The following is a 25124-nucleotide window of genomic DNA, read 5'->3' on the forward strand; positions in this document are numbered from 1 at the left end:
GTAAAATTACATGATCACATCAAAAGATGAGAAAAATTATTGGATAAAATTCAAAATTCATTCATGATAAACCTCTCAACAAATTAAAAGTACATGAAAGTGAAAGTGAAATTCACTCAGTTGAGTCCAACTCTTTGTGGACTATGGACTATACAGTCCATAGAATTCTCCAGGCCAGAATACTGGAATGGGTAGCCTTTCCCTTTTCCAGGGGATCTTCCCAACCCAGGGATTGAACCCAGGTCTCCCACATTGGAGGTGGATTCTTAAGAACCTATTCAATTTGACAAAGAATATCTAAAAAATCCTACAACTAACATCATATTTAATGATAAGAAACTAGATGCTGTCCAGCTATGATCAAGAACAAAACAAGGATGTCCCCTCTCATTATCCTTTTCAACATCACACTGGAGGTACTAGATAATGCAATGAGAAAGGGAAGGAAAATAACGGGTAAAACAAGTATGCAGAGTGGGAAGAAATAAGTAAAACTGTTCACAGATTATATGACTGGCTATGGATAAAATCTGAAAAAAGTCAACCAAAACTCCTGGAACTAATAAGCAATTATATAAAAGTTCATGTACAAGGTGAATATAGAAAAGTCAATTGCTTTCCTAAATATATGAATACCAGTGATAAACATGAGAAATTTGGAATTAACACAATACTATTTATATTATATACCCCAAATTAAAGACATGGATATGTACAAGATCTATACTGTGACAACTATAATACCCTGATGAACAAAATAAAAAATTAAATAGAGAGATATTCCATGTTTATCAATAGGAGATTTAATATTATCAAAATATCAGTTCTTCTCAACTTGATCTATAGACTTTGTGTAATCCTAATCAAAATTCCAGCAAATTTTGGTATGGATATTGACAAACTTATTCTAAAGTTTATATTGAAAGATAAAAGATAGAGAAAAGTCAACATAATATTAAGGAAGAACAAAGTCTGAGGACAGGTGCTATCTGAATTCAAGACTTATAATAAAACTATAGTAAATTCAGTTCAGTTCAGTTCATTCGCTCAGTTGTGTCCAAACTCTGCAACCCCATGAACCTCAGCACACCAGGCCTCCCTGTCCAACACCAACTCCCAGAGTCCACACAAACCCATGTCCATTTGGACGGTGATGCCATCCAACCATCTCATCTTCTGTCGTCCCCTTCTCCTCCTGCCCTGAATCTTTCCCAGCATCAGGGTCTTTTCAAATGAGTCAGCTCTTTGCATCTGGTGGCCAAAGTATTGGAGTTTCAGCTTCAACATCAGTCCTTCCAATGAACACCCAGGACCGATCTCCTTTAGGATGGACTGGTTGGATTTCCTGCAGTCCAAGGGACTCTCAAGAATCTTCTCCAACACCACAATTCAAAAGCATCAATTCTAGACTGTGTTTGGTGAAAGAATAGACGAACAGATCAATGGAACAAAATAAAGAGCCCAGAAATAGATTCACACAAGTATAGTCAACTGATCTCTGATGAAGGAGCACAGGCAATCAATTAAGAAATGATAGCCTTTTTGCAAATGGTATTGGGACAATTAGGTATTGGGACAATCTCCATCCCCAAAAATGGAGATACAGAAATTAGAATCTTCAAAAAACTCAAGTCATAGACCTGAATGTAAAATGCAAAACTATGAAACTCCTAGAACATAGAAGAAAATCTAGATAACCTAGGTTTGGCAGTGACTTTTTAGATACAACACTAACAGCATGACCCATTAGAAAAGATATAATAAGTTGGACTTCATTAAATTAAAAATCTTCTACCCTGTGAATGTCACTGTCAAGAGGCTGGAAAGACAGCCACAGAAGACCTTTTAATCAAAATGTACAAAAAAATCCTTAAAATTCAATAATAAGAAAATGAATGGCCCAATGAAACAATGGGTAAAAGATCTGAGCAGTCAGTTTCCATAGAAGATATACATACAGGTGAAAATAAGCATAGGAAAAGATGTACAATATCATGCATCATTAGGGAATTGCAAATTAAAACAATGAGATACCACCACGTGTCTATTAGAATGGCTAAATCCAAACACCAACAATACTAATGAAGATATGGAGCAATGGGACCTTTCATTAATTTCTAGGTGGAATGCAAAATGGTACAGCCACTTTGGAAGAATTTTGGCAGTTTCTTACAAAACTAAACACACACTTACCATATGACCCAACAATTGTGCTCTTTGGTATTTACTCAAATTAGTCAAAAACATGTCCACACAAAGACATGCACACAGATATTCATAGCAGTTTCATTCATAACTGTCAAAACTTGGAAGCAATTAAGATGTCCTTCAATAGATAAATAGATGAATAAATAATGGTATATTCAGTCAATGGAATTTCATTCAGCCCTGAAAAGAAATGAAGTATAAAGCCACAACAATATATAACAAACTATGCATATCACCAAGTCAAAGAAGATAATCTGAAAGCTACATACTGTATGATTTCAAGTGTAAGACATTCTGCAAAATGCAAAACCATCAGATCAGATCAGATCAGTCGCTCAGTCGTGTCCGACTCTTTGCGACCCCATGAATCGCAGCACGCCAGGCCTCCCTGTCCATCACCAACTCCCAGAGTTCACTCAGACTCACATGCATTGGGTCAGTGATGCCATCCAGCCATCTCATCCTCTGTCATCCCCTTCTCCTCTTGCCCCCAATCCCTCCCAACATCAGAGTCTTTTCCAATGAGTCAACTCTTTGCATGAGGTGCCCAAAGTACTGGAGTTTCAGCTTCAGCATCATTCCTTCCAAAGAAATCCCAGGGCTGACCTCCTTCAGAATGGACTGGTTGAATCTCCTTGCAGTCCAAGGGACTCTCAAGAGTCTTCTCCAACACCACAGTTCAAAAGCATCATTTCTTCGGCGCTCAGCCTTCTTCACAGTCCAACTCTCACATCCATACATGACCACAGGAAAAACCATAGCCTTGACTAGATGAACCTTTGTTGGCAAAGTAATGTCTCTGCTTTTGAATATGCTATCTAGGTTGGTCATAACTTTCCTTCCAAGGAGTAAGCATCTTTTAATTTCATGGCTGCAGTCACCATCTGTAGTGATTTTGGAGCCCAAAACAATAAAGTCTGACAATGTTTCCACTGTTTCCCCATCTATTTCCCATGAAGTGATGGGACTAGATGCCATGATCTTCATTTTCTGAATGTTGAGCTTTAAGACAACTTTTCACTCTCCACTTTCACTTTCATCAAGAGGCTTTTTAGTTCCTCTTCACTTCTGCCATAAGGGTGGTGTCATCTGCATATCTGAGGTTATTGATATTTCTCCCGGCAATCTTGATTCCAGCTTGTGTTTCTTCCAGCCCAGCATTTCTCATGATGTACTCTGCATATAAGTTAAATAAACAGGGTGACAATATACAGCCTTGACGTACTCCTTTTCCTATTTGGAACCAGTCTGTTGTTCCATGTCCAGTTCTAACTGTTGCTTCCTGACCTGCATACAAATTTCTCAAGAGGCAGATCAGGTGGTCTGGTATTTCCATCTCTTTCAGAATTGTCCACAGTTTATTGTGATCCACACAGTCAAAGGCGTTGGCGTTGTCAATAAAGCAGAAATAGATGCTTTTCTGGAACTCTCTTGCTTTTTGCATGATCCAGCAGATGTTGGCAATTTGATCTCTTGTTACTCTGCCTTTTCTAAAACCAGCTTGAACATCAGGAAGTTCACGGTTCACATATTGCTGAAGCCTGGCTTGGAGAATTTTGAGCATTACTTTACTAGCTTGTGAGATGAGTGCAATTGTGTGGGAGTTTGAGCATTCTTTGGCATTGCCTTTCTTTGGGATTGGAATGAAAACGGACCTTTTCTAGTCCTGTGGCCACTGCTGAGTTTTCCAAATTTGCTGGCATATTGAGTGCAGCACTTTCACAACATCATCTTTCAGGATTTGGAATAGCTCAACTGGAATTCCATCACCTCCACTAGCTTTGTTTGTAGTGATGCTTTCTAAGGCCCACTTGACTTCACATTCCAGCATGTCTGGCTCTAGGTCAGTGATCACACCATCATGATTATCTGGGTCATGAAGATCTTTTTTGTACAGTTCTTCTGTGTATTCTTGCCATCTCTTCTTAATATCTTCTGCTTCTGTTAGGTCCATACCATTTCTGTCCTTTATCGAGCCTATCTTTGCATGAAATGTTCCCTTGGTATCTCTAATTTTCTTGAAGAGATCCCTAGTCTTTCCCATTCTGTTGTTTTGCTCTATTTCTTTGCATTGATTGCTGAAGAAGGCTTTCTTATCTCTTCTTGCTCTTCTTTGGAACTCTGCATTCAGATGTTTATATCTTTCCTTTTCTCCTTTGCTTTTCACTTCTTTTCTTGTCACAGCTATTTGTAAGGCCTCCCCAGACAGCCATTTTGCTTTTTTGCATTTCTTTTCCATGGGAATTGTCTTGATCCCTGTCTCCTGTACAGTATCACGAACCTAATTCCATAGCTCATCAGGCACTCTATCTATCAGATCTAGTCCCTTAAATCTGTTTCTCACTTCCACTGTATAATCATAAGAGATTTGATTTAGGTCATACCTGAATGGTCTAGTGGTTTTCCCTACTTTCTTCAATTTAAGTCTGAATTTGGCAATAAGGAGTTCATGGTCTGAGCCACAGTCAGCTCCTGGTCTTGTTTTTGCTGATAGAAACAGTATTAAGATCAGTGATCATCAAGGGTTTGCTGCTAAGTCACTTCAGTCGTGTCCGACTCTGTGTGACCCCAGAGGAGACGGCAGCCCACCAGGCTCCCCTGGGAAGTAAAGATGAACAGGTGGAGCTTAGAGGATTTTTGAGCAAGGAAACTATTTTGTAAGATATATAATTGTGGACACAGGACATGTTACCTTTGTTAAATCAGTAGAACAACGTAAACGTGTTCACCCTAATGCAAACTGTTGATAATGATGTGTCAATGTTGGTTTATCAACTGTAACACACTGGGGTGGAATGTTGATGTTCAGAAAGGCTGCATATTGTCCCTGTGGTGAAAGGATTCATGTGAACTCTCTGCTTTCTGTTCACTTTTGCTGTGAGCCTAAAACTGCTGTGAAAATAAAGTGTATTCATTTTTTAAAATTTGAATAAAATGAAAACAAGTCTATTTATTTAAAAACAACTGAATAAAATTAAAGAAAGCCACATATAGTGTGAGTCAAACAAAACAGGTCACCAGACTCAATTACAATTGTTTAAAGACTATGGCAGCACATACTCTCCAAGACTTAGAATATAATTAACAATATGTATAAAACACAGAAATAATGAGTAAAGGAAAACGGTCATTATTATATCATCCTTTATTTCTGTGACTGAAAGGAAATCCTAAGTACTAACAAGTCAGTGGGTAATGATTTCCACATTCTAAATAAAAATGTATTTCTTTTAGAAAGCAGAATCCAGGATTCTAGCAATTCATACATAACTGAAAAAATAACAATAGTCAAATATTGTATAATCAAAATATGAGAAAAGGAGGAAATAAACCTTTCCACCCAAATCCATTCTACAAGCATACATGTAGGCTAAAATTGAATACAACATTTAGAAAAGACCACAACAGTATTCAAATAAAATTAAGACATAATTTTCAGGACAATATGGACTTTCTTTCATTTACTGATTTTTCCCTAGAATCTAAAACAATTTCTAAAATACAGAAGTAAAAACTAGTCAGTTAATAAATACATGAATTATATATTCACTTTAGAAAAAAAAAAATTGATCTACCTATATTGTGGACCAGAAAGGGGCAAGTGTGGAGATTAGAGGAACTTAATTAGCAGCCTATTGTAACTGTTTAGCCATAAAAAAATGTGTGTGGGAAAAAGCAATGGCAGAAACGAGTGAGTGTAGCCAGAAAGAACATAAACAAAAGCACAGTTAGAACAATGAGAATCAGCCACTGAAAGCACCAAACACTGAAGGGCTAGAAGAGAGCCCGAGAAAGATACCGAGAACTAACATTTGATGATGAAGGAAAGCACTCACAAGACAACAATGTCACAGAAACTCAGAGAGGACAGACTTAAGAGAGAATAATACTATCAGGTTCACAAAGAGGCCCGATACCATGGGCAGGGCTGGGACAAGACAAGGTGAGGGAAGCACTCACCATGGGCAGAAAAAGTTAAGGGAGATCAAAAATTCTGTAATGAAGATAAATAATGTTTAAATAAATCACTTTAAAAGTAAAAGCGAATGCAAAATAATCCATGGTGAACAAATATCACAACTTTTTTTCAACAAATCACAACTTTGAGTAAAGACGGGTGGTTGTAGGCGCTATTACCCTGTGTTACTGTACATGCCCACAGTCCGCAGTTCCTAGACCTCGGAAGACTTTGCTTCCCACCCCCGACCCGGCCCCCAGTAGGTATATGGGGCCGACAATGGTCTGCCAATACATGGGGCAGGATGGAGCTTATATATAGGCTCTTTTTTTTTTTTTTTTTTGATAGAGCTATTAGTAACTTTTTCCACTTATTTGAGAACATTGGGGAATATTTTAACAAGGAGATCTAGGGCCATGCCTTTTTCCTTTACCACAGTTTTCCTATATGACTTGGTACAGCACTCACTGAGACTTGGAAATCTTCCTTTGGGTTTAGCAATTAAAAGTCACTGGTGATTCAGTGGGAGTAGTTTCAATGTGGTAGTGAAAGGAGTGGTCAGATTGCTGTTGATTAGAGAAAATAGGCTGAAGACAAAGGGCAAGAGAGGGAGATATTTAAGGATAAAGGGTAAATAATCCATGAGGCAATACAACTTCAACACTGTTCTTTTCAAACAGATCCAACCACACCTGTTTCAGGGAAGCAAAAATACAATTAAAAAAAAAAAAAAAGGAAAACACAACTCATTCCTGGTATGCTTCTTCAGAAACCAGCATCTTCATGGAGGCATTACACTGAATACTTATGCCTGAGGCTCTGTGCTAATCAACCAATATCACCACGGTTTCAATCAGAACATTTCTGAAAGGTTCCCAGCAATATGTATGTTGACATATCTTCTACTCATCATACCACATCCCAAGAATCACCTCTACAAAGAATCATTCTCTTAAAAACTGGTTGACGGCTACTAAACAATAACCAAAACCCACAAATTTATACTTCCATTTACATTCATTTTGAAACCGTAAATCTCCACTTGTTAACCTCTTAAATTTACAGATATCTCATAGGAGAAATTCCAAATTGGTTTATAAATGTAATCTTGGCTACAGAACAATCCTTGAAAGTTAATTATATCTTTACTCTTAAGATTTTCCAATATAAGTATGCAAAGCAGGCATATTCATTGTGCTCCACTGAAGACTGTCTCAATGTCAATGGAGGTGAAGGGGTACAAAGTAAATAAAAGGGGAAGGTTTCAAATTAAAACTGAGTTAAACACTTAAAGCAGAAAACTATGTTTTTAATTGTTTTTTGGGACTAATCTTAAAAGGCTAAAGTCTGATGAATTAGGTTATATTTTGTCAAGCCCAAAACTTCCTCCTGAGACATACATACAAACTGGTGGTTAAATGAGAAAAAGTAGAAAAGATATCTCCTACTTAGAGTATGAAACTGGAAGAGTACTTAGAAAGGACATGAGTAAACAGGTAAAACTGACACAATGTGCTCCTTAGGAAAAAAATTACATATTTTAAGCTAGTAAATGATTTTCTTTTCAAATATTGGACAGCAGTGCTTCTCAATCTATGCTAAAACTACCTCCACGAGTCAACTCTGGACTTTGTGAAAAGTCAGATTCTGCACCCTTCAGGATGAGAATCTGAATGGGTGGGCCCAAGAATCTGCATTATAAACAAAGTTTCAAAATCCCCATTTTTAGCAGACAACCCCAAGTGATTCTTAAGGGAACAAATTTTAAGAAGCACTGAAGATGATATAATATGTATGCTAACATTTATAGAATATGCTTTACCATGAATTTCATAGTGGAAATTTACTGCAAAATAGGTCTACCATTCCATCAAAAACATCACAAATGTTGTGGAAACTACTTATAATGAAGTTAGCACCTTAGATCCATGAAGATAACAAATGAAATATCATCACAAGCATTTGTGGAATGTTTACAATACATGCACTAAATAAATCCAATTTGTTAAAAAATACTCCTTATCCCTAGAAAGCTCACATTATGTGCATTAAATGTGAGTTTTTCCTCTACTTCTAATAGTTCAGAATTCAAACATTTTCATCTTTTATTTGCATATTCCCAAAATAGCAACAGTCTTCTAAAAAACATAATACATTTAAATATGAACATGAAATTGCCATATGAATATTTCAATATTTGTTTACTGACATATTCAAAAGGGCTTAAAACAGACTGTAGAGATTATGTCAGAATTATGTAATTGCTTATCATAAGATCTATTGGCTTTCCTCGTGGCTCAGATGGTAAAGCATCTACCTGCAATGCAGGAGACCCAAGTTTGATTCCTGGGTCAGGAAGATCCCCTAGAGAAGGAAATGGCAATCCACTCCAGCCCTCTTGCCTGGAAAATCCCATGGATGGAGGAGCCTGATAGGCTACAGTCCATGGGGTCACAAAGAGTCAGACACGACTGAGAGACTTCACATTCATGTTCGTTCAAGATCTATTTCAAAATATAAAAGAGGAACTCAAAAGCCTCTTGATGAAAGTGAAAGTGGAGAGTGAAAAAGTTGGCTTAAAGCTCAACATTCAGAAAACGAAGATCATGGCATCCAGTCCCACCACTTCATGGGAAATAGATGGGGAAACAGTGGAAACAGTGTCAGACTTTATTTTTCTGGGCTCCAAAATCACTGCAGATGGTGACTGCAGCCATGAAATTAAAAGATGCTTACTCCTTGGAAGGAAAGTTATGACCAACCTAGATAGCATATTGAAAAGCAGAGACATTACTTTGCCAACAAAGGTGCGTCTAGTCAAGGCTATGGTTTTTCCTGTGGTCATGTATGGATGTGAGAGCTGGACTGTGAAGAAGGCTAAGCGCAGAAGAATTGATGCTTTTAAACTGTGGTGTTGGAGAAGACTCCTGAGAGTCCCTTGGACTGCAAGGAGATTCAACCAGTCCATTCTGAAGGAGATCAGCCCTGGGATTTCTTTGGAAGGAATGATGCTAAAGCTGAAACTCCAGTACTTTGGCCACCTCATGCGAAGAGTTGACTCATTGGAAAAGACTCTGATGCTGGGAGGGATTGGGGGCAAGAGGAGAAGAGGACGACGGAGGATGAGATGGCTGGATGGCATCACTGACTCGATGGACGTGAGTCTGGGTGAACTCTGGGAGTTGGTGATGGACAGGGAGGCCTGGCGTGCTGCGATTCATGGGGTCGCAAAGAGTCGGACACGACTGAGCGACTGATCTGATCTGATCTGAAGCTATAGGTAGAATATAGCATATCTTTAGAAATACACTCCTCTATGAACACACTGTGAGAAATACAACCTAGCCCAGCAGCTAGAAGTGAATTTCCAAAAGGTTAATTCTTAATTAATAGCTTTTAATTGGACTTCCCCAGTGGTGCAGTAGATAAGAATCTGCCTGCCAATGCAGGGGACACAGATTCCATCCCTTGTCTGGGAAGATTCCACAAATCTCGGATTGACTAAGCCCGTGCACCACAATTTCTGAGCCTGTGCTCTAGAGCCCAAGAGCCACAACCACCAAGCCTGTGTGACACAACTAGAGCACACTGAAGCCCTGTGCCCTAGGGCCCTTGAGCTGCAACTACTGAAGCCTGTGCTCCTAGAGCCCATGCTCCACAACAACAGAAGCCACCGCAGTGACAAACCTATCCACCACAACCAAGAGTAGCCCCCAGCTGCCACAACTAGAAAAAGCCCATGTGCAGCAGCAAAGACCCAGTGCAACCGAAAAATAAAAGAAAGAATTTTTTAAAGCCTTTAAAAATAGCTTCTAATTAAAACTTTGCATCTTATTTCTTTTCTTTGAGCAAGACTTTCATATTTTAGTTTAATATGTAATATGTCATACTACTTCAGCATCAGCCCTAGAGCCGGTTTCAGAGAAGCAAAAGGGCCTGAGGAAAGAAATCATCATGGGGAAATCATCATCTTCAAATGGTATTTTCATTATTTTAAGGGAATTTCTTCTAAAACTCAAAAAACTTAGAAACATGTATCATTTCCTTAAAACCTCATCAAAGGATTGCACCTTTAAGCAATGGGTGTGCTCAGCAATTGCTGCCAACTCTTTAATGCATGTTAGGCTGACTCGGATAAAAACAAGTATTTTTTCAACTGTTCATTTACCATCAATCCTTAAAAATTTCCAGTGTAGTATAAGTTATGTATCATTCTCAGAAGAGAATGTTTCTCTTCTCTTTAATATTTTCTGATTTATTGGGCCACAGAAACTTCTATTGTGCTCAGGGCCTTATTTTCAAAGGATAATACAGTTGCATCGACAATAACAGTGACCATTTATTAAATACCAAACAGGTGTAAGGTGTTAGGAACTTGACACAAACCACAACTAATCTTCAAATATTCTTTATGCCAATCCATAATAGTATTTATTATCATCCCAAGTTTATAGATTAGGAAGGTATCTCACAAATGTAAATTCCTTTAACCAAAGTCGCCCAATTATTAGGAAACAAAACATCAAATACACTGATTCTACTTCCCTCAGTCTTCAAGAAAAAATTAGAAGACAGTGAGTCAGTCAGTCTCTCCTTCTTCCTCTCTCTCATCTCCTTTCTCCAGCTGACTGTCTCTCTGGCCATAATATGGAATTGATTTTCCATCTTCTTTCCCATGAAAAAAGTATTAAATGTGTATATATGTTAATTAAAGAAAAAAAGTCCTTATTTAGGAAGAATTTTCAACAAGGCATGACTTTTTCACAGAAGACACATATATAAAGTAATGAGGTTAAAAGAAGCTATCTATTAGCCAGCTAAACCAGTCAACTTTGCACAGTGTCACTAATGTCCCCAGGCCAAGGACCCTTCCACTTGATTTACTGAATTAGTATTTACTGCTCTTCAACTTTTTAAAAGCAAGTTAATTACATGCTTTTTTAAAAAAAATTAAAGCCCAAAGTAACCATTTTAAGTAAGTTTATTGCATTATATTTACATATGCCAACTGATTCTGTTAATAACATTTGTTAGAATGTAGATAAACTGTTAGAAAAGACCTTTGTCGATAAATAGAAATTTGTATTTCCACTTTATCTTGTTAATCACACTTTAAGCAAAAACTAGGAGGGTTTAAATCTAAGAAAATTTTTTAAAATTGAGAATTACTTGCAAAGAACAGGAATGAAATGATGTAATGGGTATTAGTAATATATTGGACTCAACGGGAAATGATAAGGATTCTTCAAACCAAGACATATCATCATGACCCCAAACAGAGAGCACAAATGTGAGTTAGGGACCATAGCTTTCCTGGGACAATATGGTATTAGAATTTTTGCCTTTCTGGATGATGTGAAGGGAATGAGGTTTCGAACAGATTTATTATAGGTGGAAAATTGGGGGGAACCCTGTATAACAAAAAAAAGAAGGTTGAGCACCAAATAACTGATGCTTTTGAACTGCTGTGTTGGAGAAGACACTTAAGAGTCCCCTGGACTGAAAGGAGATCAAACCAGTAAATCCTAAAGGTAAACAACTCTGACTATTCATTGGAAGGACTGATGCTGAAGCTGAAGCTCCAATATGTTGGCTAGCTGATACAAAGAGCCAGCTCATTGGAAAAGACCCTGATGCGGGGAAAGAATGAAGGCAGGACGAGAAGGGAACAGAGGATGAGATGATTGGATGGCATCAACAACTCAATGAATATGAATTTGAGCAAGCTCCAGGAGGCGGTGAAGGACAGGGAAGCCTGGCAAGCTGCAGTCCATGGGGCCACAAAGAGTCAGACATGATTAAGCGACTGAACAGGATAATGAAAGAGAAAAGAATAGGGAAACTGTCACCATAGGCCTCCTGGGCTCTTATTGTCTTGCTGAGCCCATGACCTTGGCTACTCTTTTACTCAGGTCACCTTTCAGGACTGGTTATGAAACTGGAATTCTGAGAAGTGAGGGCAGATGAGATGCATCTGGTTTCTCTGTGGTCAGTTTTGCTTACCAATTGCTATAAAAGCAATGGGCCTCCCAAGCTCATGTTTCTTCCTTGGCTTTGCCCTCACTGCTCAGGTTGGCTTCAGCTGGCATTCTACATGATCTTGTGATATTCTGAGAACCAGCACAACAAATATTTTGACCCCTGCTTCTCCTTTGAGTATCTGCAGGAATCGTGTGTACTCTGTCAGCATACATGGAATTACGTGCCTGTGCTCAATTTTGCTCAGTCATGTCTGATTCTTTGCAACCCCATGGACCATAGCCCACCAAGCTCCTCTGTTCACAGAACTTTCCAGGCCAGAATATTAGAGTGAGTTGCCATTTCCTATTCTAGGGGATATTCCCGACCCAGGGATCGAACTTGCATCTCTTGCGTCTCCTGCATTAGCAGGTTGATTCTTTGCCACTGCACCACCAAGGAAGTCCCAGGGAACTACAGTAGGCTCTGTAGTTGTTTCAGTGGAAATTCTATGGCTTTTACCTCATCTCCACACCATCAACCTTATTTTATCCAGACACAAAGATTATTTTATTAAGGAGAAAGAAATGCTAACAAGGATTCCTATCTTCCTTTTAGGCCAGTTTCCATGCAATTATAGAATTTGGGGTCTTTGCCCTGCTCCAACACTGCACCTTGCTCTTGCGTCACTGCCTCACATTTTTCGTTTCACTGGCATTAAAAATTGAACTTTCAGAAGGAGGCTCATTCATTAATAGTAATTTTAAGTATTTTTTCTCATTCTATTTATTTAATGAAGGAAAATATTTAGTAGAATAATGCCATATTCCAAAAGCTTTGGCTTTAAAAAAATCTGTATCTTTATCACCTCTTAAAAACACTTTGACAGAATATTTCACAGAGTTCTTATTAACTATACTAACTATGCTTTACCACAATTTGGATCTGAAATTACAGACTGTTTCACATAAATAGTATTGGATTCATAAATATTAGCATAGTGTGTTAATTTAGGGCACATTTCTTATTTTATTATCAGAAAAACTATCGAGAAATTAACAGAAAATTTGATTCCCCCCCTCACATCTCCCTCCATCCACCCCTCCCTCTCTCCCTCCCTCCTTCTTCCTTTCCTTCCTCTCTCTCTCTCTCCATCTCCCCTTTGCTCTTGCTCTTTTTCATTCTGGTTAAATATTTAATAATCATTTAAATTCAACAACAGTCTGCTTCAGTTGAAAATATTGAAATTAGTCATGTAAAAAATCATTTTAAAGTCAAGCACCGGAAACACACATTTTGTGCACTTCATTTCATTTTATAGTCTCTACGAACTATTACAATTTTTAATAAACTTGTATCTGGGATTTGAAGCCAAATGCTTACACTCAAAAGGCAAGAATTTATTAACCAAAAGACACCCAAAGTGGTACTAAAATGTATTCCCCAGTGATAAGCTTTAATGGGTTGTAAAAACTGAATTTTATTAATCTAGTCACAATTAAAGAACAACAGCTGTCCTGTCTATATTCCCAATGCCCACTTTTGCAATGATGATGATTTTTTTCATTTATGACATTGCTGATAAGCAAACATCTCATGGTTGAGTTCCAAAATCTTAGTTCTATCACTCTAATGGCAAAATGTTTTATTTCATCTTAAGCTTTAAAATATATGGTGCTACATAAGTTTAAATTAATAATACTCTACATTAAAACAAAAATACTTTCTAATCTGTCTATATTCTTATCCTTATTTATGTCCATATCTGTATATCTAATGTGTATATGTACACATACCTACTTTTATCTATATATGTAGCAATATCATATATAATGTATTTGATTCATTTATCTTGGATTACTTCTCATTATGCAAAATAAATTAGTTCTAACTTTTGCTATGAAGAAATGCTTTTTTAACTTCCATGTCAGTGTCTTCCTTTAAAATTCATAGATGTATTAAAATCTGCTTTCCAAAAAAAATAATAGAGAATTTAATTTCTTTAAAAAACACAAAATTACATTTTAAAAGTTACTTTAATAAAATTTTACATCAAAATGGATCCTCTGGAATGTTTTATTTAAACTAAAATGAAAAGTGCTTTGTCTTTCATAAAGCAAATTATTTCTGGATATTTTTAATAACATTACTGTCAAATTCAGGCAGCTTTTCTGACAAAGTATATTAGCACACCACTTCATTGACTAAATGTAATATTGCTTCAAACATCACAAAATCAGGAGGATATTGTTGTTCCCCTCTCATTTTATCTCTCAACTATATTTAGGGTTAAAGTTAAAAGTGAAAAATAGTCAAAAGCTTTAAGGAAGAGTCAGGATATTCAACGATAACAGCTTCAAGCTAATTAGGAGGAAGACTATATCTTGTGGAAAAGGTTTTGGTTTATCTCTTTACCCCCTGGGTTGCTAAGTCTATCATTTATAAAATATAGGAAACATAAGGGCTCATGAATATGGAGCAACAGGCATTGAAGTTATATACATTTTATGAAATCAAGAAAATCAACAATTTTTAAAATCATAATGTTAATTAATAACTTAAAGAAAAAGAAAAACTACACAGAACCATTTGGAAACAGAATATAAGCATTTTGACCTTTATATTTCCAATATTAAAAAGTATAAAGTGACAGAGGATTTTTCAAGAGAAAACAAATGCATACCATGAAAGTCACTCATTGCGTTCAACTCTTTGCAACCCCATGGACTATACAGTCCATGAAATTCTCCATGCCAGAATACTGGAGTGGGTAGCCTTTCCCTTCTCCAGAGAGTTGTCCCAACCCAGGGATCAAACCCAGGTCTCCTGCATTGCAGGCAGTTTCTTTACCAGCTGAGCCACAAGGGAAGCCTTGATACCCTGGATAGCCTTGATACCCTAATAGGCATAGCATAGTCTATTAATATTATTTAGTGTCACTGGTATGTGAAATAGCAGAAGTGTTCATTTCTAAACTAATGTGTTTTTAAATATATGTTTTAACACTTTTATAGAGCTGTTTTTTAAATGAATTTCATTCTGTTACATTAAATAGAGTATGCTGAAAACAAACTACCTTTCTTTATGAAACAAGTCATCATCTTGTGTGTGAGTCACTCTGTACAGTTATAACATCAGAGACCACTTAGGCTTACACGTTTATTTTTTTATTCTTATAATGGCTTCAAAAACATCTAGAAGAAGGGATTTTTTTGAAAATGAAAGGAAGAAAAAGAAAGGAAAGACGAGGGAGGGAGGGAAGGAGGAAGGAAGGAAGAAAATATTCAATTCTTTTCATTCCTATCATTTCAGCCTGCTTTGCTCTTACTGGATCTTACTACTATAATGTGCTGACTTATTTAAATACTACAGCCTAAATGAATATCACTTAGTTTCTTCTGTTTTATTTGGGCTTCAAAGTCATGTGACTGAAAGACAACGGCTTTTCCATGGGCTTTAGAAGGAGACATCCTGGGTTTAGACAGGGCATATGATCTGAATTCTGAAATTCACCATCTTGGGAACCTAAGTTAGGTTTATTAACCTCCCAGATTTCAGTTTATTTTTCTTGTTAACTAGGGAATATAGTTTCAGTCTCTCAGGGCAAAAACTGAACATTCAGTAAAGTCAAGTCCCTTACCTCTGTTTTTCAGAAAATGATTTCTTATCCTAGTTCTGCTTTTAAGTACTATATTAGCATCATTTCATCTCTCTGATTCTCAGGTATTATGTCAATAAACCTGGGAATACCAGACCACCTAATCTGCCTCCTGAGAAATCTGTATGCAGGTCAGGAAGCAACAGTTAGGACTGGACATGAAACAACAGACTGGTTGCAACTTGGGAAAGGAGTACATCAAGGCTATATATTGTCACACTGCTTACTTAGCAGGGAGAAATATCAATAACCTCAGATATGCAGATGACACCACCCTTATGGCAGAAAATGAAGATGAACTAAACAGCCTCTTGATGAAAGTGAAAGAGGAGAGTGAAAAAGTTGGCTTAAAGCTCCACATTCAGAAAACTAAGCTCATGGTCCCATTACTTCATGGAAAATAGATTGTGAAATGGTGGAAACAATGTCAGACTATTTTTTGGGGCTCCAAAATCACTGCAGATGGTGACTGCAGCCATGAAATTAAAAGATGCTTACTCCTTGGAAGGAAAGTTATGACCAACTTAGATAGTATATTGAAAAGCAGAGACATTACTTTGCCAACAAAGGTCTGTCTAGTCAAGGCTATGGTTTTTCCAGTGGTCATGTATGGATGTGAGAGTTGGACTATGAAGAAAGCTGAGTGCCAAAGAATTGATGCTTTTAAACTGTGGTGTTGGAGAAGACTCTTGAGAGTCCCTTGGACTGCAAGGAGATCCAACCAGTCCATCCTAAAGGAGTTCAGTCCTGAGTGTGCATTGGAAGGACTGATGTTGGAGCTGAAACTCTAATACTTTGTCCGCCTGATGTAAAAAGCTGACTCATTTGAAAAGACCCTGATGCTGGGAAAGATTGAGGGCAGGAGGAGAAGGGGACAATAGAGAATGAGATGGTTGGATGGTATCACCGACTCAATGGACATGAGTTTGGAAAAACTCCAGGAGTTAGTGATGGACAGGGAAGCCCGGTGTGCTGTGGTCCATGGGGTCACAAAGAGTCAGACACGACTGAGTGACTGAACTGAACTGATATCAATAAAATAATAAGTGTATGGATTCTTTGGATCTAATTTTCTGTGATTTTATTTTTAATTGAAAAAATAGGGCCTTAACATCTTATTTCAGTTAGAAAGTAACCTCTAAGAAACTAATGGCAGGATGATCTTGAATCAATGTTTATAATATAAATTACTAACATTAAAAAATGATAAACATTTATATAGTAGGTGATCTTAAATCAAGAGAGGTGATGGGACTGATAACCCTTCACAAAAGAATGATTCGTTGAACATTTTTCAATGACATAGCTAAAAAGGAGATTTCTTATAAAGGAGTATTTTTTAAATTTAATTGTATGCATGTCAATGAATGCTGGAGGAAAAAATACTCTTAAATATCTAAATAAATGCTTTAAAGCATAATTTCTTATTACACATTTATTATTCCATAAGGAAGTCATGAGAATTTGGAACCAGTTGGAGGGAACAGTTATTAATTACATGAAATATAGATCCTGAAAATGTAATTACTATATTGAGAATATATTTCAGAATTATAGAAAAAATAATACTCAATCACCTTTTATCATGAATCTTTGAAAAGGACTCATTTGTCCTACTAAACAGAAAGATTAAATGGTTGATCATTTTCCAGCCTTCTAATAAAGATAGGTTTTCTTACAAATGAACAGCATTTTTTAAATGTATATATTGTTAGATATGTACAAAAAGACTAGCATGTCATTTCTCCCTGCTTCTAGCTCACAGTCCACAGCATTATTTTCACACTGCAGCAGATGAAACAAAAGTCTCTGGTGCATCAAAACCAATATCAACTTTCTTGAATTAATTACTTCCTTCAATCTTAGCTTTATAATGAGTCTCTCTGGGAATTGGCACAATTAAAAAAAAATTGAGTCACCAGCAAGATGGGGGAAGATGCTGCTCTAAGGCCTGTTCTCTTTCCTCTCTCTTCTACCATTAAACTCTTCAGATTAGTATTCAGGAAGTAAAATTTCACTTCTAAGGATGATCTCTATTTAAACAGTCAAGGTTTTCAGATCACTGAGAAAGAAAAGTCATTTTCAACTCCCATATTACAAAACCAAATGTACCATGGACTTCTCTGTTTTTACATGAAATAAGGTCTTTGAAAAAAACATTTCTAAAATCTGGCACTCATTGTCTTTACTTGTGTTTTAGGGAATATTAATATGTCACAAATATATATAAGCTACTAGCATTTCTTCTTCAACAGTTCAGAGATGGATATGTCCTCTGGGGCTAGGCTTTCAATAAAAATTTAATTCTGTTCTTCAATAATACATTATTACAAGAATGATTCTTAAATCTAGCTGGACATTAGAATAATTCCTGGAGATGTGGATTCCATAACATTTAATGGAAAAACCGGAATGCACTTTTAGGTCAACTAAGCTCAACAAAGGTCCATTTAGTCAAGGCTGTGGTTTTTCCTGTGGTCATGTATGGATGTGAAAGTTGGACTGTGAAGAAGGCTGAGCGCCGAAGAATTGATGCTTTTGAACTGTGGTGTTGGAGAAGACTCCTGAGAGTCCCTTGGACTGCAAGGAGATCCAACCAGTCCATTCTGAAGGAGATCAGCCCTGGGTGTTCTTTGGAAGGAATGATGCTAAAGCTGAAACTCCAGTACTTTGGCCACCTCATGTGAAGAGTTGACTCATTGGAAAAGACTCTGATGTGGGGAGGGATTGGGGGCAGGAGGAGAAGGGGACAACAGAGGATGAGATGGCTGGATGGAATCACTGACTCAATGGACTTGAGTCTGAGTGAACTCCGGGAGTCGGTGATGGACAGGGAGGCCTGGCGTGCTGCGATTCATGGGGTCACAAAGAGTCGGACATGACTGAGCGACTGAACTGAACTGAACTGAAGCTCAACATTCAGAATACTAAGATCATGTCATCTGGTCCCATTACTTCATTGGAAATAGATGGGGAAACAGTGTCAGACTTTATTTTTGGGGGCTCCAAAATCACTGCAGATGGTGATTACAGCCATGAAATTAAAAGAAACTATAAGCAAGGTGAAAAGACAGCCTTCAGAATGGGAGAAAATAATACCAAATGAAGCAACTGACAAACAACTAATCTCAAAAATATACAAGCAACTCCTGCAGCTCAATTCCAGAAAAATAAACAACCCAATCAAAAAATGGGCCAAAGAACTACATAGATATTTCTCCAAAGAAGTCATACAGATGGCTAACAAACACATGAAAAGATGCTCAAGATCACTCATTATCAGTTCAGTTCAGTTCAGTCGCTCAGTCATGTCCAACTCTTTGTGACCCCATGAATCGCAGCACGCCAGGCCTCCCTGTCCATCACCAACTCCCGGAGTTCACCCAGACTCACATCCATTGAGTCAGTGATTCCATCCAGCCATCTCATCCTCTGTTGTCCCCTTCTCCTCCTGCCCCCAATCCCTCTCAGCATCAGAGTTTTTTCCAGTGAGTCAACTCTTCACATGAGGTGGCCAAAGTACTACCGTTTCAGCTTTAGCATCATTCCTTCCAAAGAAATCCCAGGGCTGATCTCCTTCAGAATGGACTGGTTGGATCTCCTTGCAGTCCAAGGGACTCACAGGAGTCTTCTCCAACACCACAGTTCAAAAGCATCAATTCTTCATCACTCAGCCTTCTTCACAGTCCAACTTTCACATCCATACATGACCACAGGAAAAACCATAGACTTGACTAGACAGACTTTTGTTGGCAAAGTAATGTCTCTGCTTTTCAATATGCTATCTAGTTTGGTCATAACTTTCCTTCCAAGGAGTAAGCATCTTTTAATTCCATGGCTGCAGTCACCATCTGCAGTGATTTTGGATCCTAAAAAAATAAAGTTTGACACTGTTTCCACTGTTTCCCCATCTATTTCCCATGAAGTGATGGGACCGGATGCCATGATCTTCGTTTTCTGAATGTTGAGCTTTAAACCAACTTTTTCACTCTCCACTTTCACTTTCATCAAGAGGCTTTTGAGTTCCTCTTCACTTTCTGCCATAAGGGTGGTGTCATCTGCATATCTGAGGTTATTGATATTTCTCCCGGCAATCTTGATTCCAGCTTGTGTTTTTTCCAATCCAGCGTTATCAGAGAAATGCAAATCAAAACCACAATGAGGTACCATTTCACGACAGTCAGAATGGCTGCGATCCAAAACTCTACAAGCAATAAATGCAGGAGAGGATGTGGAGAAAAGGAAACGCTCTTACACTCTCGGTGGGAATGCAAACTAGTACAGCCACTATGGAGAACAGTGTGGAGATTCCTTAAAAAACTGGAAATAGAACTGCCGTACAACCCAACAATCCCACTGCTGGGCATACACACTGAGGAAACCAGAATTGAAAGAGACACGTGTACCCCAATGTTCATTGCAGCACTGTTTATAATAGCCAGGACAATGGAAGCAACCTAGATGTCCATCAGCTGATGAATGGATAAGAAAGCTGTGGTACCTATACACAATGGAGTATTACTCAGACATTTAAAAGAATACATCTGAATCAGTTCTCATGAGGTGGATGAAACTGGAGCCGATTATACAGAGTGAAGTAAGCCAGAAAGAAAAACACCAATACAGTATACTAATGCATACATATGGCATTTAGAAAGATGGTAACAATAACCCTGCATGCGAGACAGCAAAAGAGACACAGATGTATAGAACAGTCTTTTGGACTCTGTGGGAGCGGGGCGGGGGGATGATTTGGGAGAATAGCGTTGAAACATGTATAATATTATATAAGAAACGAATCGCCAGTCCAGGTTCAATGCAGGATACAGGAAATTTGGGGCTGGTGCACTGGGCTGACCCAGAGGGATGGTATGGGGAGGGAGGTGGTAGGGGGGTTCAGGATTAGGAACACGTGTACACCCGTGGTGGATTCATGTTGATGCATGGCAAAACCAATACAATATTGTAAAGTAATTAGCCTCTATTAAAATAAATAAATTTAAATTAAAAAAAAAAAGAGGCTTACTCCTTAGAAGAAAAGCTATGACCAACCTAGATAGCATATTCAAAAGCAGAGACGTTACTTTGCCAACAAAGGTCTGTCTAGTCAAGGCTATGGTTTTTCCAGTGGTCATGTATGGATGTGAGAGTTGGACTGTGAAGAAGGCTGAGCGCCGAAGAAATTATGCGTTTGAACTGTGGTGTTGGAGAAGACTCTTGAGAGTCCCTTGGACTGCAAGGAGATCCAACCAGTCCATTCTAAAGGAGATCAGTCCTGGGTATTCTTTGGAAGGAATGATGCTAAAGCTGAAACTCTAGTCCTTTGGCCACCTCATGAGAAGAGTTGTCTCATTGGAAAAGACTCTGATGCTGGGAGGCATTGGGGGCAAGAGGAGAAGGGGACGACAGAGGATGAGATGGCTGGATGGCATCACCGACTTGATGGATGTGAGTTTGAGTGAACTCTGGGAGTTGGCGATGGACAGGGAGGCCTGGAATGCTGTGATTCATAGGGTCACAAAGAGTCAGACACAACTGAGCGACTGAACTGACTGACTGATATATATATATACACACATGCACAAAATAAAATAAATTATATATAAAATAAACAACATAAGATATATGTCTGTCTCAAGGCCACATTCTTAAAGATTTTGATTATGTGGGCCAGGGAAAGGAGTTTATTTTTCTTATTAGATGAACATTGGCCTAGTATCTTTTTTCTTAATCAGGGTGAAGAATACTATATTAACATAGTACATATTATTAAGATGCAATGAAAAATATTTGCACCTCTATTATGGTTTAATTTCTATATGTTAATACACTGTTTTCTCGAAATATAACACAGATATGAATCTCTTTTACTGATACAGACTGTATTAACATAGCAACATCAGTCTTGCTATGTCATTGTATTTGGAACTCTGTTTAAAATATTCTTTACTTAAAGTATGTGAGACTACTCCGCTTTGGGGGAAAAATGTAATCAAATCAAAAAATTCAATGAACAATAGCTGTGATGGTAATCTGCCTTAGATATATGCTCATTCACCAGTAGGTTTGATCTGGCTAACTATGATAAATAGGCATTCCTATCTAGCTCACCTGTCTATAGGTCACCTTCCTAGAGCAGCGCTTACAATCAGAGAGGCTGACTTTTTAAAATAGAAAAAGACTATTATTCATTAAGGATATTCTATATAATGGTCAAATAGAAGAATAAAGAAAAAAAGAATAAAGAAAATGAGGTCAAAAGAAGAATAAAGATAGAAAAAGTCAAGTGCTGGAATGAAGACTGGTAAGCAAAATATTTGGAGTAAGATACATGTCAGTGAGAGGAAAACAAAAATTGGACTTAGTATTTTAGAAATCAAAGGAAAAATGAAACATAATAAATTATGCCATTCACACTCTTGGAAAACAATAAATAAAACAAACCAATTATTTAGGAAAATCTCAGGTATTCCTGGAACTGAAACAGAGGAAAAATACCTTCTGTGGATACTGGAATGGGGTAAGACTTATCTATAACATTCTACTCTCTCTCCTCAACCCCAAACCCTAAGTAAATACAGTAACAAGTTTCATTAGTCTCTTTCTTATAATACCTATTAACACAGTCATTAGAAAAGAAATGAGGAGGAGCTAAAACAATACAATGTAAGAATTTTTTCTGCAACCATATAGCTTAACCTGAATTATACACAGCTTCTTGGAATTATTCTCTTCCTCATTATTGGTGTAAATGATAGATTTAATATGTTCCACTGACAGCCAGACTAGGAGTAGGAAACCCATTTACTAAAGAAATTTGAGACTTTTACCCATACTTAAAGGCTTTCCTACTGGCTCAGTGGTAAGGAATCCACCTGCCAATGCCGGAGATGTTGGTTTAATTCCTGGCTTGGAAAGATCTCCTGGAAAAGAAAATGGCAACCCACTCCAGTATTCTTGCCGGAGAAATCCCATGGACAGAAGAACCTGGCATGCTACAGTCCATGGAGTCACAAAAAGAGTTGGATGTGTTTTAGCATCTAAACAACAGCAACCCATACTTAAATATCAAGCTTCTCAAATTCAGCACAAGGCTAAGCTATGAAAACATGGGAGAACATCACTAACATGTTCATAAAGAAAGAATACTGGGTTTGTTCCATAAATGGAGTAGTACTAGTAATTTTAATCTGCCTGGAAAACATTTGAAGCATATATAATTAGTAAATATATAAAATAGTGTCAATATTGCACTCGGAATTTTGGGCAACATAACTTCTCAGAAATCTTTTAAACTGGTTGCAAAATGCACATGCTTCATTATTTAGAAGAATTGACTTAAACACATACTTCATAGTTTTATTTCAGTGAAACACTGAATAAAAATTTCCAAAACTGATTTGGTTTACCTTAAATCATTCTTCCTGGACAGTAATCAGAGAGCAGAGTCAATTGACTAATAAGAGTAATTTTCTGCTTTTGACCTTAAAAGTCATCAACACTGTAAAGGCAAATGCTTGTCTTTCTCTTTTATATAGAATGCTGCTGGGTTGAAGATAGCAATGAAATTATTAATAGGGAACATATGAGTAGAACTCATTTGAAAGTATCATTATATCATTATAAAATATTAAGAAGACAGACAAGATATACCCTTCTTTATCCTATTAGAAATTATTAAATGATTTGGCAGGAGACCATTCTGACCAATTCATATTCTCAAAGTAGTTTTAAGGTTATATTGGGAATCAATACCTCATACAAGCTAGGTAATAATGAATTGATATCTGGGGACAAGGGTAAGAAAAAGTCAATCAGATAGATACAAAATTTTCATGTTTTGTCCTAAAACTTTCTACATCCTGTGAAAGAAGAGGGTGCTATAGCAACTTCATGCAGAATATTGCACTGAGGAGCCAAGCCTTCTGATTTACCAATGAAGAAACAAATATATAGTCTGCAGAGAAAATCTAATAAGCTAAATATTTTATAATCTGGGGGGAATAAAGGTTTGTCACTGAAAAGGGAATTGATTACAGTCTAAACTTAGAAATAACTATACTTTGGAAGTTTATACTTTGTGGGTAAAATAAACAAGAAAGGCCAGAGCCAAGTATTAGAAATAAACGTGTAGTTTCTTGGAAGTAGAAAAACGAGGTACTTCACAATTAACTACAATATATGAGAAAGTATAACTGGAAAGCACAATTCTACTGTTATGGAGTTAGTGAAAAAATCCACACTCCTCTTATAAGAACTAAATATACTTGCATAGATGAGGTAGAAAAATGAGAAATTGTGTATGTAATTTGATATAAACTCACTCAAGTGGCCATTTTGAAATTTGACTTCCAATTTGCCCTCACCAATCCAGAGTCAGGTTTCCCATTGACTGGACCAACCTGAATTATCAAGGTGGTTTGGGGAATGCTCTATGCTAAAGTATTTCAAGTGGAGAAGGAAATGGCAACCCACTCCAGTATTCTTGCCTGGAGAATCCCAGGGACAGAGGAGCCTGGTGGGCTGCCGTCTATGGGGTCACACAGAGTTGGACACGACTGAAGCGACTTAGCAGCAGCAGCAAAGTATTTCAAGAGATTATGTCTTTGCTTCTGGAAAGACATTTATAAACTGCTCCTGCAGTTTATAAATATGAAATTGGAGCTGTTTATGGATATGAAATTGGAGCTGTTGTAGTCAATTTTCCTCTAGGTGGAAAATATGGGAAGAGAGACTGAGAACTTCATAAGAATGGAGCCAGAGCTCTTATAGATCACAAATAGAAGCTTAGGACAACACCCATTTGTTATCTCACAGTTTTGTATTTCAGAAGTTTAGCATGGACATAATGTTCTGGATATAGTAAGGCTGAAATCAATATTCTGGCCAGACTGAATCATTCCTTAAAAATTCTATGAAAAAATCATCTCATTAACAACAGCTCCATTCTTGTTGCTGGTAGGACTCACATTCCTGTAGTTGTAGAATTAAGGTCTCTCGTTTCCTTGCTGACTGTCACCTGTGAAGTTTTCTCAGGTCTTAAGAGGCTGCCACATGACCCCTCTTTTTCCAAGCAGGCAATGATGCTTCAAGTCTGTCCTGTGTCTTCGATCTTATTTCCTCAACCAGCCAGAAATAATTTCTACTTTTCAAGGTCTTATATGACTAGTTCAGAATTATCCAGATAATCTCCCTATCATAAGATCAACTGATTTGATATGTTAGTTAATTCATAAAGTCTTTTCACAGTGGTATCTAAATTCATGTTTGACTGAATAACTGGGTGAGAATATCTACTAGGGACTGGAAATCTTAGGATATCTTCATAGAATTCCATAAACC

The 25124-nt window shown here is 37.4% G+C and overlaps 1 protein-coding gene across 1 annotated transcript in view; it reads right to left on the reverse strand.

Annotated features, from left to right (window-relative positions):
• The window catches only part of NAALADL2 (N-acetylated alpha-linked acidic dipeptidase like 2), a 1369359-nt gene that overhangs the window by 1246809 nt on the left and 97426 nt on the right, over window positions 1–25124 (reverse strand). The window lies entirely within an intron of this gene.

The sequence above is a fragment of the Bos indicus genome, chromosome 1 (assembly GCF_029378745.1).
Source record: "Bos indicus isolate NIAB-ARS_2022 breed Sahiwal x Tharparkar chromosome 1, NIAB-ARS_B.indTharparkar_mat_pri_1.0, whole genome shotgun sequence".
NCBI classification, from domain to species: domain Eukaryota; kingdom Metazoa; phylum Chordata; class Mammalia; order Artiodactyla; family Bovidae; genus Bos; species Bos indicus.